This window comes from Gracilinanus agilis, chromosome 1, assembly GCF_016433145.1.
Source record: "Gracilinanus agilis isolate LMUSP501 chromosome 1, AgileGrace, whole genome shotgun sequence".
NCBI classification, from domain to species: domain Eukaryota; kingdom Metazoa; phylum Chordata; class Mammalia; order Didelphimorphia; family Didelphidae; genus Gracilinanus; species Gracilinanus agilis.
Window position 1 is genome coordinate 550,786,847 of NC_058130.1, and position 22,290 is coordinate 550,809,136.

Sequence of the window (22,290 nt, forward strand, 5' to 3'; positions counted from 1 at the left end):
TTATTATTATTACTAAGTGCAGAACTCTTAAGTAGTGAATATTACTAGATAGCTAATTAGAATCCTAAATTATGCTTTAAGGGAGATCTATTTTCTGTTAGACCTAATTGCACTTCCTTTACTGTCATCCCATTTCTAGGCACTGGAACTAAACCACTAAACAGTCTTTTCAAAAATAAAATGTCGCCTTAATTCATCTTGCCTATATAGCCCCACCCTCAGGTTGGTTTGATGATGCCCTGAGGAACAATACTCTGCAGAGAAACTGGATTCCTGATTGGCTGAGAGATAGGGTGGGGAGGAAGAGGAGGAGGAAAGAGAGTGGGGAAAAAGCTGGTACTCCAATATGTCCCTTGATTCCCAGTACCTAATCCCAATAAACTAAGAATGGGCTCATTAATGAGATTGTTTGCTCACCATTTCATCTCCTAACGCTTAAATACTTTGTCACCTAGACTAATCTGTATGGCTTTCCTGATTATGATCTTACTTGATTAAACTGATTAATGTGTTTGCTTGTTATCTCTGACTGTCTTTTGCATGAGAATCTTATGACAGGAGTGGGGAGGGAAAGCTGAGCTGGCAAGATTAAACTGTTACCTTCCAGGACTGGGATATAACTACTTCCCACCCCAAAATGATTAGAGAAAGTGGCTTTTATCCTGAACCCTCAAACTGTATATATTTTATTTGTAAAAGATAAATAAAATTCTGACTTGATATCCTGCTTAAAGATAAGAGAAGGAGAGAGAGAGTGTAAGCATACAATTACTATCATTCTCCTGTTCACTACAGTGGCTCTCTTCAGAAATATATCTAACATGGCTCTCCATCTATCCATCCATCTTTGTATATGCATATAAATACACACATGCATACACATATATCTAAACACCTATAAATATATGTCTATAGAAAGTCTTCCAATCCTTCACTAAAACCTTTGGGACATTCTGTGTCAATTTATTAACTTGATCAGGGCAGTCTACATTAGATTCAAGGAAGGAAAAATGAAAATCCAGTTTTTTTCATCAGTACCTGTGATACCTTCATATTATAATTCTACTGAATTATACACTAAATTATACACTAAATACACTAAAAAATAATGTGGCTGTTGTTGAGTCATTTTAGTCATGTCTGACTTTTCATGTCCCCATTCTGGGGTCTTCTTTGCAAAGATATTGGAGTGATTTGCCATTTCTTTCTCCAGCTCATTTTACAAAACAGGAAACTGAGGGACTCAGGATTCAGTGATTTGCCCAGGATCACACAACTAGGAAGTGTCTGAGGCCAAATCTGAAAACAGGAAGATGGGTCTTCCTGATTTCAGGACTGGTACTCTATCTATTGTGCCACCTAGCTGCCCTTGAAAGAATAACAACTGATATTTCTATAATGTTTTGGCTCTAAATACACTGTCTTTTTTGCATTTCTCCACAACATTGTGAAGTAAGTGATAATAATCAATTTTTTAGACAAATTCAAATGAATGATTGGTTAAATGATTTGTCCATGGTCACAGAGCTAGAGGTTGGATTTGAACTCAGGTCTTTATTCACTTTAAGTTCAGAACTTTTCCCACTATATTGCGCTGGCTCTACAAGTAAAAATCAGAAACACAATTTATCCTAAATGCTTACCATTGTTAGTTGTATTATGTAAAGGTATCCTGGGAAAGTCATTTAACCTCACTGTTTTCTAAACATCTCTCTAAGATTCTAAGTTCCAGACAAGGTGCCAAACAAAGCCACACTGGTAGAAGGAGTTGGCTCATCCAGAAGATTTTCCTCTACCAAAGAAATCACAGGTCTAACTAGTCCCTTTTCCCTTTTTATGAAGTCCATATTTATCAAGGATTTGTGCAAAAATATATGTTAATTTACATCTCTATCCTATGCTTATATACTTCAAATATTATTCCTGAAAGATCTCATTATATTTTCCATCCATACTTATAGCAGTTGCTAGAGAGGGAAAGAGAAGGATAAATATTGATAGAGAGAAATGTAAGAGGACCATAAATTTAGAGATAAAAAAGACCACTGAGTCCATCTAAACTAACTTCATCATTTTACAGATGAAGAAATTGAAAATCCAAAAGCCTTCAGTCTTGGAAACAATATTTGTATTGATTCTAAGACAAAAGGTAAGGATTTTTTAAAGACTCATAGAACTACTTTAAATACTAGGGGCAAGAATTGGGTTTTTAGATATATAATAAATATATTTTCACAGATGGAGAAAAATTTTTAACAAATTATTAAACAAAAATTAACAAAATAAAAACAAAAACAAAAACCTTGTTGATATGCAATCTTATTCTCTAGATCAGGAATCAAACTCATGGGCCAGGACAAAACTGAACAAGATTAAAATGCAATTAGGAAATTATTAACAAAATAAAAAATATAATACATCATAAAAATGTTAATTTGTGATTTTCTAAGTCAATATATCACTCACCTATTTCTACTTGAGTTTGACATGAGATGGCTTATGTTTGTTAAAACATGTCTCTACAAATGGATTGCAAAATCCTCAAATGTGAGGATTTTTAGGCTCCATATCTTCCAGAGTAACTAATACAGTACTGAAAACACACTGCAGGCACTTAATAAATGTTTGCTGACTCAATTTGAGTTGTATTCTTTCTTTCAATAAGAATAGTCTGTCCTTTGAAATATTTTGACTATATTTCAGAGGTGGTAAGGAAAACCATCTGTGATTCCCAGAGGTTTTCCTTTTCAATATAGTATATCCCCCCAGAATTGCTCTTTTTCTTGATTCACAGGGCGAAATTTGTGTGGTGCTATTAGGAAGATGGCAGTATAATTGAAGTCTATAGCACAACCATCCTGAACTAACAGGTAAACAGTAACAGATGGGCTACACTCTGTGCAATGAGCTGTATTCAAGTAGACCAAGCTAGACTGAAATTAACTGACTTCAATTCAGTTATTCTAACAGCAGAAGCCGTGATTAGCCCTGCAGGTTGGAGTTAGTTGTGAAAAAGAATTAAAGAATATCCATGATCTCTGCTTAATGGATATAGAGAGAGTATGTGGATTATAGAACTTGAAGCTTAAAGGGAGTTTACGTATTAGCTAGTACTAGCCAGTCATTTTACAGATGAAAAAAATAGAAGTTATGAGAAAGTAAATGATTTCTCTTAGGTCAATCAAATAGTAAACAGCAAAGTAAAGTTTTTTTCCCCCATACCAAATAGCTAACTAGGTGAAATATATAAAAAAAAATCTCAACAAATCAAAATGTTTCAAATGAGATAACCAATATAAACTACTTTTCAAACCTTAAAGTGCTATGTAAATGTTAAGTATTATTATCTTCATTTAGGCATTCATGAAATATATATTATACAGTGACTATTTATGTCACTGTAATTTCAAATGGGAACTTCTTTAGACTGTATAAAAATAGCTTGCAATTATTTACATTGTATTTTAAGATTTTCAAAGTACTCTACAAATATTATCTCAAATTTTTCCTCACAAAAAATGGGGAGGGAGGCACTATTATTATTCCCATTTAACAAAAATGGGGACAAAGACAGCTGCTAGTGACTCGATGGGGGTCAGCTAGTAAGTTTCTGAGGCCAAATTTGAACTCAGTTCTAACCAACTCCATGTCTAGTATGCCGCTTAGATCCTTAAAGAGGGGTACTGGCTGCTTCCCTGTTTATAAAGCACATTCCCACTCCATGTTTCCCTTTCCTTCCCTTCTCTCTTCTTGGATAAGAATTTTAGCCCTGCATTGTCCCTCTTCTGATTCATATTTCTCATTTCACCCATGACATTTGGGTAATATTCATGATTCCCTACCTCTCTTCCATTCTGCACCCCCTCTAGCACATGTACACATCCTTATTCTGTCCTCTATCAGGAGACAAATCCAAGTATGGCACAAAGAATAAATACTCAACCAGGAGAATAATTCTATTAAAGTCTGACTACTAAAGCAATTCTTCATACATGCCTGTCAGAAAACATTGAATTCATTGAATATAATTTGTTGAGATCAATGAAGCATCATTACTTTAGTCCACCAACAGGGGAATGAAGTTAGCTTTGTTATGGAGAGCCTGTGTAAAGAGAGAAATCACAAAAAAAGGTATATATATATATATATACCAACTCCTGTCTATATATATAGACAGGAGTTGCCTCGTGTCTTTCAACTTGCCCTCCAATGATGAGACTGAGGGCTGAAAGGTCCTCCACTGATTGAGGAGGATGAAAAATAATGAGTTTGAACAATTCCACAAACTAAATAATCATCTCCTAAGTACTAAAAATTGATTATAGCCAGTAGGTGAACCTGGGAAGGGAGCTTTATAAACTCCATAAGCATTACCCAAATGTGTACACAGTGGAGGCATCCTTGTCACTGACCCCTTTAAAATGAGAAGGCTAAAATAAGGTGCTTAGTTTCAGTCTGAGGGACTGGTTTATCATTCCTTACATCACACTCCCTGGGTGGATTCTCTACTATCTTCACTCTTGCAAATGGGTACCCAGAAGCACTTTCCACCTCATCTAGCAACCAAGCACCAACAGATTCTCATGCTTTGTTTGTATTTCAGTTGTTCAACACTGTTATGTTTGCCAACAAAAGAAAATTAGCTGCATAGGTTTTAAAAATTTGAGGCCAGGTAGATTGAATTTGGGTCAGAAACTGTTAAGACTGAATGAGATAAAGAGCACAGAGCTGAGTAGATTCAGAACACTGCCAATTCCATCTATTAGGCATGTACATTTAGATATCAATAATAAAGGATATCCCTAAAACCTTACTACAGTTTTACGTTTTTTATTGACATAAAACTACACTGAGACTCTTGAAACACCCTGCATTTTCACTTTGTAATTGTGTCTGCCAACTAGGCTCTCCACATCTAATATTGTGGGTATATGTCAAAGACATACCACCTAAGCCAATGGTCCCCAACCTTATGGACTTCAGACCCTGGGGGGAGCCATGGAATTTTTGCAATTATCCACGAGTCCCTAGGCATACCAGCCATTCTGGTAAATGCCTTAGTAAAATATATACATCAATACATTGAGGATGTGATTTTGTTGCCATGGCAACTCCTTCAACAAATAAATACCCATCTATAATTGATAGTCCAGAGAGTTGTCTGAGGCTCAGAAAGGTCACATGATTTGTCCATGGTCAGACAGTTACTAAGCATCAGATACTCTAACCAGAGGTACTTCAGCAATGTTTAACACTTACAGAGCGTTGCTCCTGGGGAAAAAAATAATTCAAAATGGGATGTCATGAGGTGGTGAAGTGGAATGGAATAGGAATGGAAACCGTACCTTGACCTCAAATATTTTAGAGGGCTCTTTAAAAAAAAATCCTTACGTGCTCTCTTAGAATTAATACTGTGTATTGGCTCTAAGACAGAAGATATGTAAAGGCAAGACAGTGAGGGTTAAGCAGCTTGCTGAGGGCTATAAGCTCTCGAAAGTGTCTGAGGCCAAATTTGAACCCCGGACCTCCCATATCTAGGTCTGGCTTTCAATCCATTGAGTCACCTACATGCCCTCTCTAAGTGCTCTTATCTAGGATTTTGAAATTTCCCAGTGCTGTGAGTGCACACTCCAGGAGAGATAGAATTAGTTAGCAGATAAGCATTTATTATGCATCTACTATGTTCAAATACCTACTCTGTACTTAGAATTAAGGATACAAAGAAAGGGGAAAGCATGGACCCTGTTGTCAAGACATTCAAATTGTAATGAGGGAAACAACATACAAACAGTTTTACATGCCACATATATCCAGGGTAATGAGAAGGAGGGGGAAAGGCAATGGAATGATGAGGAATAGTGGGATGGAATGATGAGGTCAGACACTGGACTGTAGGGACTTAAAAAGAGTGAAGAAGAAGCAGAATCATCTCTGGTAGGCAGCCTTCTCAAGAAATTTTGTCACCAAGGACAGAAGTATGCAATAGTTCACATGGATAGAAGGATCAAGTGAGGGCTTTTAGTTCTTTTGAGGATGGAGGCAATATGAGTATGGGTTTAGGCAATAAACATGCAGTCAGTAAATAAAGATTGAAGATTAATGAGAATGGGGATGATAAAGGCAGCAATCTGCTAGGGAAGGCAAAACAGAAAGAAATAAAGGGTTTTACTTGTCAAGAAGAAGGGCCACCATATCTTCATGTGATAAAAATGTGGTGAATTTGACCCATGACTAGAATATTATATTCCAAAAGGCAAAAGATACAGGCTTATCACTAACAATAATTTACCATGTATTCTGAGTATATGACAGGGGAAAGAATATATATTTATAGCAACAGAAGAGGTATTCCTTATGAAAAGACCAGAATTTAGTAGAAACTTTGAAATGCAACCACAGGAGTCAAGAGAAACCTAGAAAGGTAAATGCATTTGAGCAATTTGAAAGGGCAGTGACAGAGACTGATACACTGTGGCACAATCAAATGTAATAGTCTTTTCGACTAGCACCAATGCAATGACCCAGGACAATCCAGAGGAATTTATGAGAAATAATGCTATCCACATCCAGAGAAAGAACTGTGGGAGCAGAAATGCAGGAGAAAAACAACTACTTGATCACATATTTCTATGGGGATATGACTAGGTTTTTGATGTTAAAAGATCACTATATTACAAATTTGAATAACAAGAAAATGGGTTTTGAACAATGATACATGTATAACTCAGTGGAAATGCTTGTCAGCTCTGGAAGTTAGGAGGGAAGAGGGGTGGGAAAAATCATGAATTTTAAAAAAAGGACAGTGACAAATAGTGATAGTTCTGCATCTCCCTGGCTGTATTGCTTAATGAACATTTCTCTTTCTTCCCATAAAGAGAGTATGAGATGTTAGATAAGAAAATTTTTGCTAAAATCAAGGAAAACCATATGACCAAGGAACTCTTATCTACTACTTCAGTAAACCTATTTTTTTTAAAGGAAAAGGAAGGGGCAGCTGGGTAGCTCAGTGGTTTGAGAGCCAGGCCTAGAGATGGGAGGTCCTAGGTTTAAATCTTGCCTCAGACACTTCCTAGCTGTGTGACCCTGAGCAAGTCACTTGACCCCCATTGCCTACCCTTACCACTCTTCTGTCTTGGAGCCAATACACAGTATTGACTCCAAGATAGAAGGTAGGGGTTTAAAAAAAGTTTTTTTTAATAAAAAAATTTTAAAAAGGAAAAGGAAATAAGGCTAGTCTACTATGCCCTGTTCTTAATGAGAAACTAGATTGGTTCTTTGTAATTGATTCTTCCCTTTTTAAGTTTTCACCAACCATCTCTTCAGTATATTTTCTAAATTTTTTTCAAGTACAAAAAGTCAAGTTCATTGGCTTGTGGTTTGCAGACTCTCTTTTCCTTTTCATTTTGACAACCAGGATAACAGATGTCTTTCCCTTTACCTCTCCCATTTTCTATGATTTTTTAAAATATCACTGACTAGCTCAGCAATCCCATCTGCCAGTTCTTTCAGGCACTAAAGATGTCATTCACCAAGTGACTTTCATTCAATTCATCAAGGGCAACTATTTAAGTGTTCTCTTACTATCTTTTTGCTTATCTTGGGTATCTCCTTCTTGTTAGTCATTTCTCTTCTGTCATTTCTAATGTAAAGGTCAGTCTCCTTTGAGTATAGACAGCAGAATCCAACAATATGTTGTTTACAAGAAGCAGATTTGAAACAAAGATTCACTCAGAATTGAAATAAGAGGTTCAGGAGGATCTTTTTTATGCTTTAGGCAAATTTTCAAAAGTAAGAGTAGCAATCATGATCTTAGACAAGGCAAAAGTAAAAATAGAATCACCCCAACCTATGTACATGTTAAAGCCCCTTCCTTAAGTGCCTAACTGAGAAACCACCTTTTCTTCCATGAAGACTTCCAAGACCCTTGCTAGAGAGTCATAATCTTATCCTCCTCAAATTTCTCTTAGAACATGACTTGTATCCCTCCTTTGAATGATCACATTCTGCCTTGTTATTTAGGTATATGAGTCTCTGCCCACCACTCCCACCAAAACACATCTTAAACTATAAACTTCTTGTATGCAGAGGCTGTTTTGATTTCTCATTAATGCGTACCATCACTAAACAGGGGAGTTTGATGCAATAAGGATTTAATAAATAGTTGTTGAATTTTGACCTGGCAATTCTCCTCCTTTGGCTTCTGAAACACCATACTCCTTATCCTTAACCCTAACCACCACTTGTCTCCTTTTCTTTTCTTACTCTATATTCTCTCTTTAGGCACCTCACTCACTTCCACAACTTTATCAACCACCATTCTCTATGCAAATGACTTCCCAATCAATATCCTTTATCTCTCTTCCAAACTCAAGACCTTTAGCTCTCTATAAACATCTCCACTGAGGGGTCTTACCAGAACCTCCAACTCAATACGGCTGGTACTTAGATCATTAGATCTTCCCCTTAGCCTGCTTCTCCTCCTAACAACACTATTTATTTCCATGGCATCACTATTGACTCAATCTACCATGTTTGAAATCCTAGGCTTATTTTTTTCCCTCTCCTTTCACAGTAAATGTATTGTCAATTCCATTTCTATAATTCCCTTCTATAACACTCTTGAACTTTCCATTAGTCTATTCCTACCCTTTTTGCAATCTATCCATTTTTGAATTTTCTCTATGTATAGGACTGATCATATTGTTCCTCTGTTCCAATTGTGAAATTCTGCCTTTTAAACTGTATTTTTCTTGCCAGATTTTAGTTTCCAATTTGCTTACCATTTCGTTTCATTTTTGAGCATCTTTCTCCAATTGGGAGTTTCTGTCTTCTAACCTGTTAATTTCCTTTTGAGCTATTTCCCACTTCTCTCACCAAATCTCTTCCATATTTCTCATCATCTCAGATTTGAACTCTTCAATAGCTTGTGGCCAGTTTCATTATTTTGGGAAGGTTTGGATATGATTACTTGTTTATTCTCCTCTGCTGTTTGCTCTGTTGTCTGGATTTTATCTGTGTAAAAGTTGTCGAGTGTTACAGATTTCTTCTTGATGATCTTTCTCTTTTGGGGTTCTTGTCTCCGGCTTGCCATTGTTAGCCCTGCACCCTCTCAAGTTTATCCTCATACTAAGGATCTGTCTGCACTTTTTAGGCTCCTGAGGTCTCAGGTCTAGTTGTTCTCAGGGTCAAGCCTCCTGGTTGTCCCCTTGCTTGTTCCTCTGCCCGAGGTTCCTTTAACAGTCTCAGGGTGCTGCTTCCACAGTCATGCACCCCTCTGCACTGGGTCCCCACTCAAGGTCCGCGCCTGCACTCAGGATCTGAGTCCTCACCTGAGTTCAGGATCTGTGTCTGTGCTTGCGTCCATGCCTGCACTCGTGCCTGCACTCAGGGTCTGTGTTCAAAGTCCATGGGTTCTTTAGCCTCTTGGGGTCTTAAGTCTTGCTGCTCTCAGGAGAAGGCCCTGGTGACCCCAGGTATCTGCCAAGGACTTAATGCGCACCCCAAACTTGCTCTAACTCTTGTGTGCTGGCTTTGGCACTGTAGGTGGTGTGGGGTGGGGGAGGGGGTTGCTCAGCTCACATTTTAGTGAGAGCTGTTTCACCCCTTTAAAGCATTGAAATGCCCCAATTCCATGTACCTCCAATGCTGCACCCTGTTGTGGGGTTCCTTTGTTCCTCTGGATTTGTTTTTATGTCTTCTTGAGGAGTCCTATATGTTTTGGTTAGGAGAGGTTAAGTAGCTGCTTTTTACTCTGCCACCTTCTTAACCAGGAAGCTCAAAACTCTGTTCCTCTGTTCCAGAAGGAAGTTCAAGTGTCTTTTCCTTCAGTTCAGAAAATTCCCTAATCTGGCACCATCTTAGTTTCCAACAACTTCCTGGCATAGCTTCCTGTCCTCAGTGGTATGGACAATCTTACTATCCTCTTATATATGACATACCAGTGATGGTGAACCTTTTAGAGATGAAGTGCTGGGCCCTATCTCTACTGCCCCCACAGACAGAGTGCTATGCCCACTTCCCCAAAGAGACACAGGAGGGAGTAAATGATCCCATTAGACTGTTGGGCAGAGGAGTGGGTGATGAGAGGTACATGTCGAGAGGGGGAAGAGAGTGGCCCAAGTACTCCATTCCCCTCCAGCTCTGCTCCCCTCTAGCTATGGGCCACACTGTGAGCTATGCTCCCCTCAAACGTATCTCCTCTCCAAACAGACTGCATTGGAGCTGTTCCCCTCCCCCTCTCCATGCACCTGAAGATATTCCTCACTTCCCTTGCCCTTCTGACTAGCAGCCAAATGGGAATGCTTCTTCCCTTTCCTGCCTGGGGTAAGGTGTTGGGGGTATGTTCACATGCATGGAGAGGGGGAGGGGAACAGCTCCAATGCAAGTCCCTCTGACTTTCCAGTAACAAATTCTGGCAGGCAACTGTAGGCATGCCACAGGGAGGATCCTTCATGACCTTTTTGGCACATGTGCCATAGGTTCACCATCACTGACCTATACTATATGTCTCTGTGGCTTTGTTCACACTGTTCTCTCCTCCCTTCGACTTTTGGAAGTCCTACCCATCCTTTATAAACTAGTAAAATGCCACTCCTTCTATGAAGAAAGGGGAGGGAACATGTCACAGAGGAAAGAATACTGGATTTGGAGTCAGAACATCTCAAACTTGCCTTGCCATTGCTATTTGTATGATCTTTGGTAAGTCATTAAACCTTGTGGTGCCTCGGTTTGCTCATCTATAAAATGAGGGCATTTGATTAGACAGATAACCTTTTTAGGTCCCTTCTAGCTCTAAATTTAAAACCCTATGATCTTTCCTTAATGCCCATAATTGATAATGATCCCCCACACTTCACACCTCATACTTTGTTCTCACTTTTCTAATTCCTTTACCATTTTATATTATTATTAGTTATATATATATATATATATAGTATATATATACACACATACATATACCTGTATATATAAATAGTATATATACAATTTCTAGATGATAAACTCTTTGAGATCAGAAACTAAATCTTAACTAATCTTATATCTCCCAGAGTTCCCGCTTTGATCTCCAGGGACAACAACACTAATGATTTAATTCCCTTAGAAGATAAAAGACTTTAGTCAGCCTAGGAACAAGGCAATTCCTAACAAGCCCTCCTACTCTAGTTCAATATCTATGACTAAATATGCGGAAGGGCAGGAAGGTAACATGGTGGATAGATAGAATGCCAGTCTGGAATCAAGAAGACTCATCTTCCTAAATTCAAATCTGGACTCAGACATTTAGTAGTTGTGAAACCCTGGGCAAGTCATATAATTCTATTTGCCTCAATTTCCTCATCTGTAAAATGAGCTGGAAAAAGAAACGGCAAGGGGGAAAAATATTGGAGTGCAGTGTCCTTGCCAAGAAAACTTCAAAAGAATTCTCACAAAGTTGGACAGGAACAAAATGACAGAATGACAACAAATATTCCAAACTGGTCCCTTAGCCAGTAGTTCTCAAACTTTTTTGGCCTACTGCCCCCTTTCCAGAAAAAAATATTACTTAGTTCCCTGGAAATTACTTTTTTAAATGTTAATAGCAATTAATAGGAAAGATAAATGCATCTGTGGCCATCACCCCCCCCCCCCGATAGCTGCAGCACCTACCAAGGGGTGGTGGCACCCACTGTAGGAATCACTGCCTTAGACTGTAGTCTCTCCCTTTTCAAATGTATGCTACAAACTGCTGTACGAGTAAATATTTTAATGTACTGCTGTACTGCCTCACCAACTCAAAGAAATCTATCTGGCTTCTGGAGCAAGGATTAGCAAAATTACGGAAAGGAACAGACAGCAGAGATCATGATGAAGCCAGAAGAGAGGGAAAGAACCCTGATACTGAACTCAGCAAGGAAGTGAAGACAAATTTTGCCATGGGCAAAGCGGTTTCCACAGGATTTCCTTAAATGCTACTAACAATCTCAACTTTATAAGAACAGGTCAGGAAGCAGGGTGGGAGGAACACTTCATAAGCCTTTTTTTTTTTTATTGTGTTATGTATTTGGAAGTTATACATCTTTTAACATCTATTTTTAAATCATCACTAATTCAGACTTTTCAATGACTGATAAAAGCCTTTTTCCAAATTACTAAAATGAGTAAGATTTTGAATGCTATAAATATGCTCACCACTGGTGTCAATCAATGTATATTTATATTTCCTCCTTTTGAATTCATTTGAGATGATTCCAGCAAATGTGTTAGAATCAGGAGAGGTTAAAAAATTTTAATTTGTATCCATAAAATATGAAGTAGGTTTCAATTCCATTACAGGGCACCAGAATAAATTCTAACTAATTTTTCATCTCAGTTAAAACCTACCCATTTTCCAAATCAGAAAAACTATAATTCATAATATTTTAATTAATTTCAATAATTAGGAAGAAAGCTCATCTGAATTAGTTAGATATAAATTATGGAATATTTTAAGGGATGACATTTTATTGCTTCCAAAGACATACAAACCTTTCTTTGCCTCATTCTACTAAGGAGCTGACTTTGTTTTTGTTTGTTTGTTTTTTTAAGGCAGTGTCAGCAGAATAGGTTCTATCTAAGTAAAGACTCAGCAAAGGACTCAGCTAAACTATTTTAAACAATAATCATCAAAGGGTTAGCCATTCAGTGATCAGTTTTTTAAACAGGGCAAGTCATAAAATGAGGAAGGGAAATAGTTATTGTGAAATAAATTATTAAAACAACTATATGGAATAAATAGAAATATACCAAACAAGTGTGGCCTAGGAAAGGCTCTATTTTAATGTTTTGAATGTAATATAATAATAGCAGCTGATTTTTATATACTGCTAGCTGTTTTATCCATTTTACCTCACTTGAACCTGAAAATAGCCTAGTTTAAAGTCCCTCATCTCTGCTAAGTGGAAGAGTGGATAGAAAGCTAAAACTGAATTTGCTAAGATTTGAGTTCAAGTTCTGCTTCAGATAACTTCCTAGCTATACAAGCCTAGACAAATTACTTAATCTCTCATTTAACTACATAATCAGCCTTAGTTTCCTCATTTGTAAAATGGGAATAATGATAGCACCTATATCCTAGGGTTGTTGTGAACATAGAATGGCACAGGATTTGTAAAGTTGTAAATTTTAAAGCACTCTATAAATGCTAGCTATTTTTATTAAGTACTACAAATATTATAATTATGACCATTTTGCAGATAAGGAAAAGAGGCTCAAAAAGTTTATGTAACTTATCCATAGTACTATACTTAATAAATGCTAGAGGATTTGAGCCTAACTCTCTCCATAGTAGGAACTCCAGAGCTTTTAGCTAACATATGAAAGCTCGTGAAATGATTTGTAATTTTTTTAAAAAAGTGTGTGTCTACCAAGTGCTGGCATCTGTTTATAATGCAATTAACTTTGTATGCAAGTCAAGTTCTATAGTTCTTGAAAATAGTTTGTTCTTTTAAGTGGGTAAATATTCCTCTAACAATCTTGTTTATATGATTCGCTCTTCTAGTGAGCTACTTAACTTGTTATTTACAAGTTCAGTAAATGAAGGCTGGAAATCATCACATATATTGAATTCAAATCAATTAACTTCTTAAAGCATTTGTTTAATACTTACTATGTGCAAGGTACTGTGCTAGAGACCAGGTATGCAAAAGACAAAAAAAGAAATAGCCCTTGCCCTAAAAGAACTTATATTCTATTGGTATATGCTCCTCTTCCTCACCTCCTCCATTTAAATTTCTCAGGTTTCCTTTAAAACTCACCCAGAGATCCCCTCTTTTCTCTTCTTCTTTTTTTTTAACCCTTAATTTTTGGTGTATTGTCTTATAGGTGGAAGAGTGGCAAGGGTGGGCAATGGGGGTCAAGTGACCTGCCCAGGGTCACACAGCTGGGAAGTGGCTGAGGCCGGGTTTGAACCTAGTACCTCCTGTCTCTAGGCCTGACTCTCACTCCACTGAGCTACCCAGCTGCCCCTCCCTCTTTTCTCTTCTTACTCATCACTCATATTCTACTCATCACTCCTCCTTCATTCCTGTCTCATATGAAGAGGTAGCTCTTCTTCTTCTCACAAAAACTGCTCGTCTTGCACAAATGATCTCATTCTATCTTGTCTTCTCCAACCCCATCTCTCATCTCCTCTCTCTCTAATCTTTAATCTCTTTCTGTCTATTGGCCTACTCCTCTAATTCTTGAAAGTACACTCATGTCTACCCAATTCTCTAAAACCTTTTACTTGAACTACCCATATACTCCAGTTACCATTGTATATCTTGCCTCTCTTTTGTGGCTACTCCTTGAAAAGATCATCCACAATTGGTTCCTCTACTCAGATCACTCCACTATTCTAGTGATGCCCTTTTACTTCTAGGATAATATAGAAAATCTTCTGTTTGGCACTGAAAGCCTTTCATAAGATAGCTCTATTCTTCTTTTTGAATTATCTTACTCTACTGATACTCTACAATCCCATGAAACTGTTCTCCTTTCTATATACTCTATCTCCTAAATTTGTACATTTTCATTGGCTGTACCCTCTGCCTGGAATTCCCTCCCTCTTCATCTCAATCTCCTGGGCAATCTCTCCTCAAGCTTCCAACAACTCTCAGCTAAAATTCTACTTTCTGCAAGGAAAATATTTAATACTTAATACTGCGGTTAGGTAGTCCAGTGAATAGAAAACTAGGTCTAAAATTGGAAGGATCTTAGTTCATATCTGACCTCAGACACTTCTTAGCTGTATGACCCTTGGCAGGTCATTTAACCCCATTCTGCCTTTGTAATTCATATCAATTCTAAGACAAAAGATAAAGATATTTAAAAAATAAAATATTTTTAAAAGATAATGATAGGGGGCAGCTGGGTAGCTCAGTGGATTGAGAGTCAGGCCTAGAGACAGGAGGTCCTAGGTTCAAATCTGGCCTCAGCCACTTCCTAGCTATGTGACCCTTGGCAAGTCACTTGACCCCCATCACCTACCCTTACCACTCTTCTGCCTTGGAGCCAATACACAGTATTGACTCCAAGACGGAAGGTAAAGGTTTAAAAAAAAAAGAAAAAAAAAGATAATGATATTTAAAAAAAATACTAGTGCCTTCCCTCTGAGATTATCTCAAATTTAAAATTTAGTTAGCAAGTATTTGTGAGTTCCTTGAGAACAATGGTCATTTTGCCTTCTTTATATCCCCAGCACTTAGCAAAGCATCTCACATATAGTAGGCATTTAATGAATGCATGTTGACTTAACTGGACTCTAGGCAAAAGAATAATGCAAACAAAAAGTGTGAAAAAATAGGCTAAAAAATAATGTAGATGAAAAACAGAATGATTTACCTATTCTCAGGAAAAAAATGATCCAAGAGGACACCAAAGGGCTTATGATGAAAGATGTTACCTCCAGGTGAAGGAACTGGTCGAGTTGGAATGCAGATCAAAACAGACCATTCTTGACTTTATTTTCTTCATGGTCTTTTAAAAAATGTACATATCTTCTTCCACAAAATGACAAATATGGAAATATGTTTTTTATCTTAGCACATATTTAACTAATAGTAAATTGCTTACCATCTCAGGAAGGGCAATAGATTATGGAACTTGAAATGTTAGCAAATGAATACAAAACTTGTTTTTAATATGTAAATGGGAAAAACATTATGTAATTGTGCAAAAAACGTTTCTTATAAAGAAAAATAGGCTAGAATCTAATTGTGAGAAATATTAAATGTCAAACAAAAGGAGTTATATTGTCCCACATAAGAGAGACATAATGGTGTATGAGAGAGCACCTTAAGATTCAGAAAGAGTTGAGCCCAAATCCTCCCTGAGATACTTATTAGCTTAACCTTGAATTAGTGATTAAGTCATTAAACCTTTCCATGTCTTAATTTTCTCATCTGTAAAGTGATGGGCTTATATTGATTAATCTCTAAGCTCTTTCCAACTCCAAGTCTGTGCTCCTATATACATGCATTTTCTCCAAAAGGTAAAACAAATCCATTGAAACTTCTTGAACAAGAGGATAATGTGGTCAGATTTGTGTTTTACAAATACCCGTGTCCTAGAATTACATAATCAAATAGCTCTAAAGCTCCTTGGGAAAAGATGATAAAAGAAACACATAGTATTTCTATACAAAATTAATCCATAGAATATTTATTTAACATTTCCAAGATGCTGGGTAGATATAATCAAGCTGGATATAAAGCAAAGTGTATTCTTATTGGCTTAAGAATAAAAATCTAGCTTGCGTGCTGTAGCCAACATTTTGGCTCCCTGGATGGAATGTAATCAAATTAAGAATGCAGAAATTTGCCCAAAATTATTCAAAAGAAAATGTAATCTCATAGCGCATGAATAAAATGAAGATAATGAAAATGACATGGTAATATACTATCTCCTAACTACCTATTCCTATTTATTTTCTTTAAAAAGGATGATGGTAGAAAAGAGGTAAGTAGTATCTTCACACTGGATAAAAGAAGACTTTTTTCTTCTTCTCGGAGGTTTGGGGATTCTTTTTTGCTGATGCCACATATTTCAGCCACTGTGTAGGACTCCAGGAAGGCCATGTTTAAGCCAGAAGCACTGCCCGAAGGATACTTATGTGATATCTAATTGTAGTATTTTGCCAGATGCCAAACAGTAACTTTTTGTATATTTGGGGGTTAAGACAAAGAATTATTTTAATTTGGTCTTAGGCACATCAGTTCCACTCAGCTATATCCAATTCACTGACCAGTGAATCCAATTCAAAGACCCCCTCCTCAGGTGGTTGTGGGAGTGGGGGGGAAGGGAGGGACTGACAAAAAAATTCAAGAAGGCAGGAAGTTATGGTTCTGCTAGAATTATACAGACCTGAATACTATTGACACCTAAGACTGGCATGTCCTCCCATTCTATAAGTTACTTAAGGTATTAGGCATAAAAAATACAAAAGGGATGAGGAATAATGTTACAAGATCCATAAGTGCTATATCCTTGTTAATAACTTCTCGTTCTTTCTCTATTATTCCGTATATATCCATCTATGCCATACAGCTCATTGGTTAAAGGACCTTGACAGATAGGGGATGTCATAGGTATAGACACAGAGACAGAAAAGAACAGGGTCAGAGTTGGTAACAGAAAGTAATAAAGTTTGACTAGAACATAGTGCATAAGGGAGAATAGTATGACAAGAAATTGGAAAGGTACACTGGAATGAGATTGAAGTAAACCTTGGATGCCCCAATAAGGAAGCACTGTATAATTTTAAAACAGCAACAAATGGATTTAGAGGCAAAGGACTAGCCAAGGCATAGGGTGGGAGATTTGGCATCCTGCTGTTACAGACTCCAAGCAATCAGGGCAGATAACCTATATGAGAAACCACCTGGCTAAACCAAAAGGCTGAGTAGTAACCTTGTTTGATTAAATATACATCCTGGAGATCCTACTAGCTACACAAAAACCTTCTGCCCCTAAAAGGGAACATTTCTATGCATTACCACTTCTATTTATATAACTTGCTAATTAGCAGTTCTTCATGTCAATATTTGCTGAAATTCTTTCTGCTAAGATACTCAAAGGACCAGTAAAGTCAAGGAGCTATTCATAAACATCTCCTGACTGAAACATAATAGTTTCACATTTGACTTACTGATACATCTTGTCCCTCTGAAGGTTGAAATAGCAATCCGTAGTTTTTAAAAAGGAGCTAGGTTACAAATTGTTTTTGAGATTCTTTACCAATCAAATATGGCTGATGTTTCACTGGTCTTCTATGTCGATTGTTGATGGTAGGGAAAATTAATTACAGCTTGTGAATTACTGTGATCACGTATCATTACATGACATGCCTTGCCTCTGGAGAGTAGACAAACTTTGTTTAAAGTCACTCCCTAAATCGTAGTTGCCATCACAACTGAAAGCTGCTTTCAAACTATCTTAATATATGTCCCTAGTGCAAAGAAACCATATAAGAATGAGTATTCTTCTGGACTCACATGGAAAAAGAAGGACAAAGGGAAAGGTGGAATATCATTATAGCCAAACTCCATCTGTTTTCATTTCCAAGCTTTTCATTGCAAAGCTGAAAATCAGAGCTTTAAACCAGAAAGTGGGGGAAATGAGGATGACAATCAGAGTTGATGAATTATGAGTGCTGTTAAAAGAGTTTTAGGTATTTTGCAGCAAAAAATATCCTCAAAAGCTCCCTAAAATAATGTTATTTAAATGTATGTTTAATATGCTGGAATATATTTATTAAAATGCTCACTACAACTCAATGTATATGCCACATTTAGAAGTATAATAATTTTAACTCTAAGTCCTAAGAAGAACCTCAAAGGCAGAAAATGATAGATGAAAGGTAACATCCTTGAGTGTAATAGTTTCAAAATTACTGTAGGATTAATATCCCATCTTCCATTCTTCAATGGGTGTGAATAAAGGGAAATTAAAAGAGATGATTATGATCATTTTAACAATCTATTCCAGATGTTGTCCTCCCACACTTTACCACTTCAGAGTTCCACATACCTTCTTCAAAAACTCATTGATACCAAGGGTAGTGAACAATAGCAGGGTCTATTGGTTTGGGCTTCCTATCCTTCTGCCCATTTCCACTGTATCTTCTCTGGATGACTGTATGGTATACTACTGAGAAGGACAAGTTCATCCAAACCATAATTTGGCAGCAAAAGAACCAGTGATGGCCTAAAAGCTCAAGGATGACACAATTCAACTAAATGACTTTTTCATCCACAGTTTTCCTGGATCTAATAGTTGGGTGGGAATCATTTTCCAGAACACTTCTCTATACAAACAGGAAAGAAATAGCTTTCCATTAGAGTTCATTTACAGCTAGACTTAATAAAACAACAAGAAAAAAAAACCTACCAGCACTGGTCAGTGTTGGGAACTATTCAACTTGGTTATTGCTGGGAATCAATACAGCTTGATCAGAAGGATAAAATTCATCTTTTTACCAAGATTCAATTGCTTCTACCTTTCACCATTCCTTTAAATTACTTCCAAAAGAAGTGGGCCCCTTTACATTGCTATAGCTCCTAAAGTATGATATTAACAATTGATCTTTGTTCATCACCTACTCATAGAAAGGTGGGGCTATCTCCACAAAGCAAATGGGGAAAATCCCCATGTAGCAAGACTGCTAGTCAGATTTTCCAAAGGCAATGGACCACTGGTATTCCTTTTTCCACAAGATAAGAGCAAGCTCCCCTAAAAAACTAAGATCATAGAAAATTAGAGCAAGAAATGCCTCAGAGGTCATTTAGTCCAATCTGTTCACTTTATAAACAGGGAAACTGAGGCCTAGAGATGCAAAGGAATTTGTATTAAGTCAAAAAGCAAGTCATAAATCCATCTTCTGCCTCCAAATTCCTCCCCTTTTTCACTATATCATGACCACTAACTTATGAGGAGTGGTCTGATCCCGTCCCAAAATGGCTTTCTGAGAGCAAGCAAAATGACTTCATCCTGATGATGGGAAAGTAGACAGGCATCTTTCTACCCCATGCCTTCAATTTAGTAGCATAGTATAAAGTTGGGGTTCTTATCCTATTTTTTGTCACAGATCCCTTTTGACAGTCTAATGAAGCCAATGGACCCATTTCTTAAAATCATGTTCTTATATTCATAAAATGAAAGACATAAGAATTCAAAGTAACCAAATTATATCACAAGACAGTAATGATAAGGTCTTTTTTTTTAGTTTATATCAACATATGTCAAGATAAAAACTATGGCATCAGAGGAAAGAGTGTAGGACCTGGAGTCATGAGAAGCTGTGTTTCAATCAGACCTCTAGCACTTATTTACTAGCTCTGTATAACTTCTTTACATTCATTAAACATCATTTTTCTCATCCACAAAATGGAAATAACAATACTTATGCTACATATATTCACAAAGGTGCTGTGAAAAGATAGTATATGTAGTCTTTTATAAACCTCAAAGGTCTATCTCCATGTTCATGATAATTATTAGCACAACTTCCAAAAAAACGAGATCTCATTTTCCTGACTTTGTTGACTCTTAGCCAGTTTAGGTTTGACTCAATTGCGGTAGGAAAATGACCAGGTAAACAGATTTTGCAAGATTTAATTGAAAGATATAGTGTATCTGATTTCTCAGGTTGAAGCAAGAAGAGATAAGTGAGAAGTCAGAAGCAGGATATGTGAATACAATGCAAAGCCATTTTTCATAGTGTCCCCCCAAAATGCAAAGAGAGCATCTGGCTTTTGGTAGACAAGAAAAGGCTAACAGGAATCCAACTACATATGATTTAGCCATTCTTTTCAGCATAGAACTATTGTGCAAGACCGGAAATACTATTCTTAAATAGAATATAGTGAAACAGAAAATAAACACTTAGCCCTTTAGAACAAAGAAACAAGATTTTTTTTTCAACGTTAAGATGTGTGTGTATGACTCCAATTAAAAAAAAAAAACAACTTATTGGTCGACTAGAATATGAGAGAGAATGGGAAAGAAGAATGATGAAATTTAAACCAAACTATGGAAATCTGGTTTGCAGTTGTCTCAGTCCTCAGTTCTCTGGGGACTTTAGTTTTAAAGACCACAAACTGAACTCCAAGATCTTGGGAGATGCTTTGTCACTAGATTTGCACATAAGTCATCGAGGAAGTATAGTATAATGAGGAACTTCAGGGTAATTCCCGCTGCTCTACAATGCCAAAAAAAAAAAAAATCCACCCCCACCAAGATGGAAAAGAAACAAAGATGAAAACATTTCACAAAATCCTTATCACCCTAAAAATAAAAGGCAAGTTGAAGAAAGGTAGGTCAAGGATCACTGATATAAAATAAATAAATCTTTATAGAGCATCAGACAACATTTGGAACCTATGTTAACATCTCCCAACATTAAACAGATCTTTACATTTATTTTAAAGAATATGACTTCTTAAAGAATATGACATATACAGTCTGAAGGTGGTATTTTGGCTTAGAATAATGAGAAGTGTAGCAGGTAAAACCTAATATAGGAACCTACAATTTTAGTGTTGTAAGTGATTCATTTCCCATCAGGCTATTCTCCCCCAGGCCCTAGAAATCTCCAAATCCTTCAGTAATCGAACTCATACCTCAGAAGTACCCTCTGCCCCAGGGCTCCTCCCTCTCTCTGATAGGATGACTCCTCCCAGAACCTCCATTGAGAGAGGGCTCCCCAGCTAGCCACCATCCCATCATTTCCCAACAGGCTGTACTTCCTAGATTCATCATGGACCTGCGCTGGGTATCTTTTCCTCCCTATACTTCCTTGCTTTTATGTGTGGTCTTCCTCACATAAGATTTGTAAAAGTAGGAACTGTTTTTCTTCTTGCTTACATTTATATTCCCAGCACCTAGCAGAATGTCCAGCAAATAGTAAGTATTTAAGAAATTCTGGTTGCCTGACTGATGGTAGGGTTCATCTAATCCAACCCTGTGAAAAACAATTCATGGTAGTGGAAAGAACCCCCAGGATTTAAAATCAGCCTTGAATTTCTGATCCTCTACTGGAAGGAAGGAAGAAAGGAAGGAAGGAAGAAAGGAAGGAAGGAAGGAAGGAAGGAAGGAAAGGAGGGAGGGAGGTAGGGAGGGAAAGAGGGAGGGAGGTAGGGAGGGAAAGAGGTAGGGAGGAAGAGTTTATTTAGTGACTATTATACTATTGCATATTGAGCATTACACTAAGTGCTTTATAATTATCTCATTTGATCCTCACAAATTGGGGAGGCAGATGCTATTATTATCTTCATTTTATAGTTGAGACAATAGTGGTTAAATAACTTGCCCAGGGTCACACAAATAAAGTGGCAGAGGCCAGAATTAAACTTAGGTCATCCTGCCTTGAGGGATGGCACTCGATCCACTTTGTCATTAAGCTGCCTTTGTGACATCAGACAAGTCATTTCATTGCATCTGCAAAATGGGGCTAATAATGTTTGGCCTATCTGGAACAGATCTGTGGCTGTACAATGAGTCAATATAAACACAGCCTTTTGCAACCATAAAATTTAAAAAATGTAAGTTGGTATTTATGCCACAGATGAGAAACCAGAACAGACTTTCTAAAAGTTACATTGTTAGATAATGGCATTGCTAAGACCAGAACCTCCATCTCATTCATAGTCTAGTGGTCAAATGTTAGGGTTTTTTACCACAAATATTATAAGATCAATAGCATTATATGTCAAAAATCAATATGCACATTAACTCACTTTTTAGTCTTCAAAATATCATCTAAATATCAAAATATTATGCTCAGTGGATTGAGAG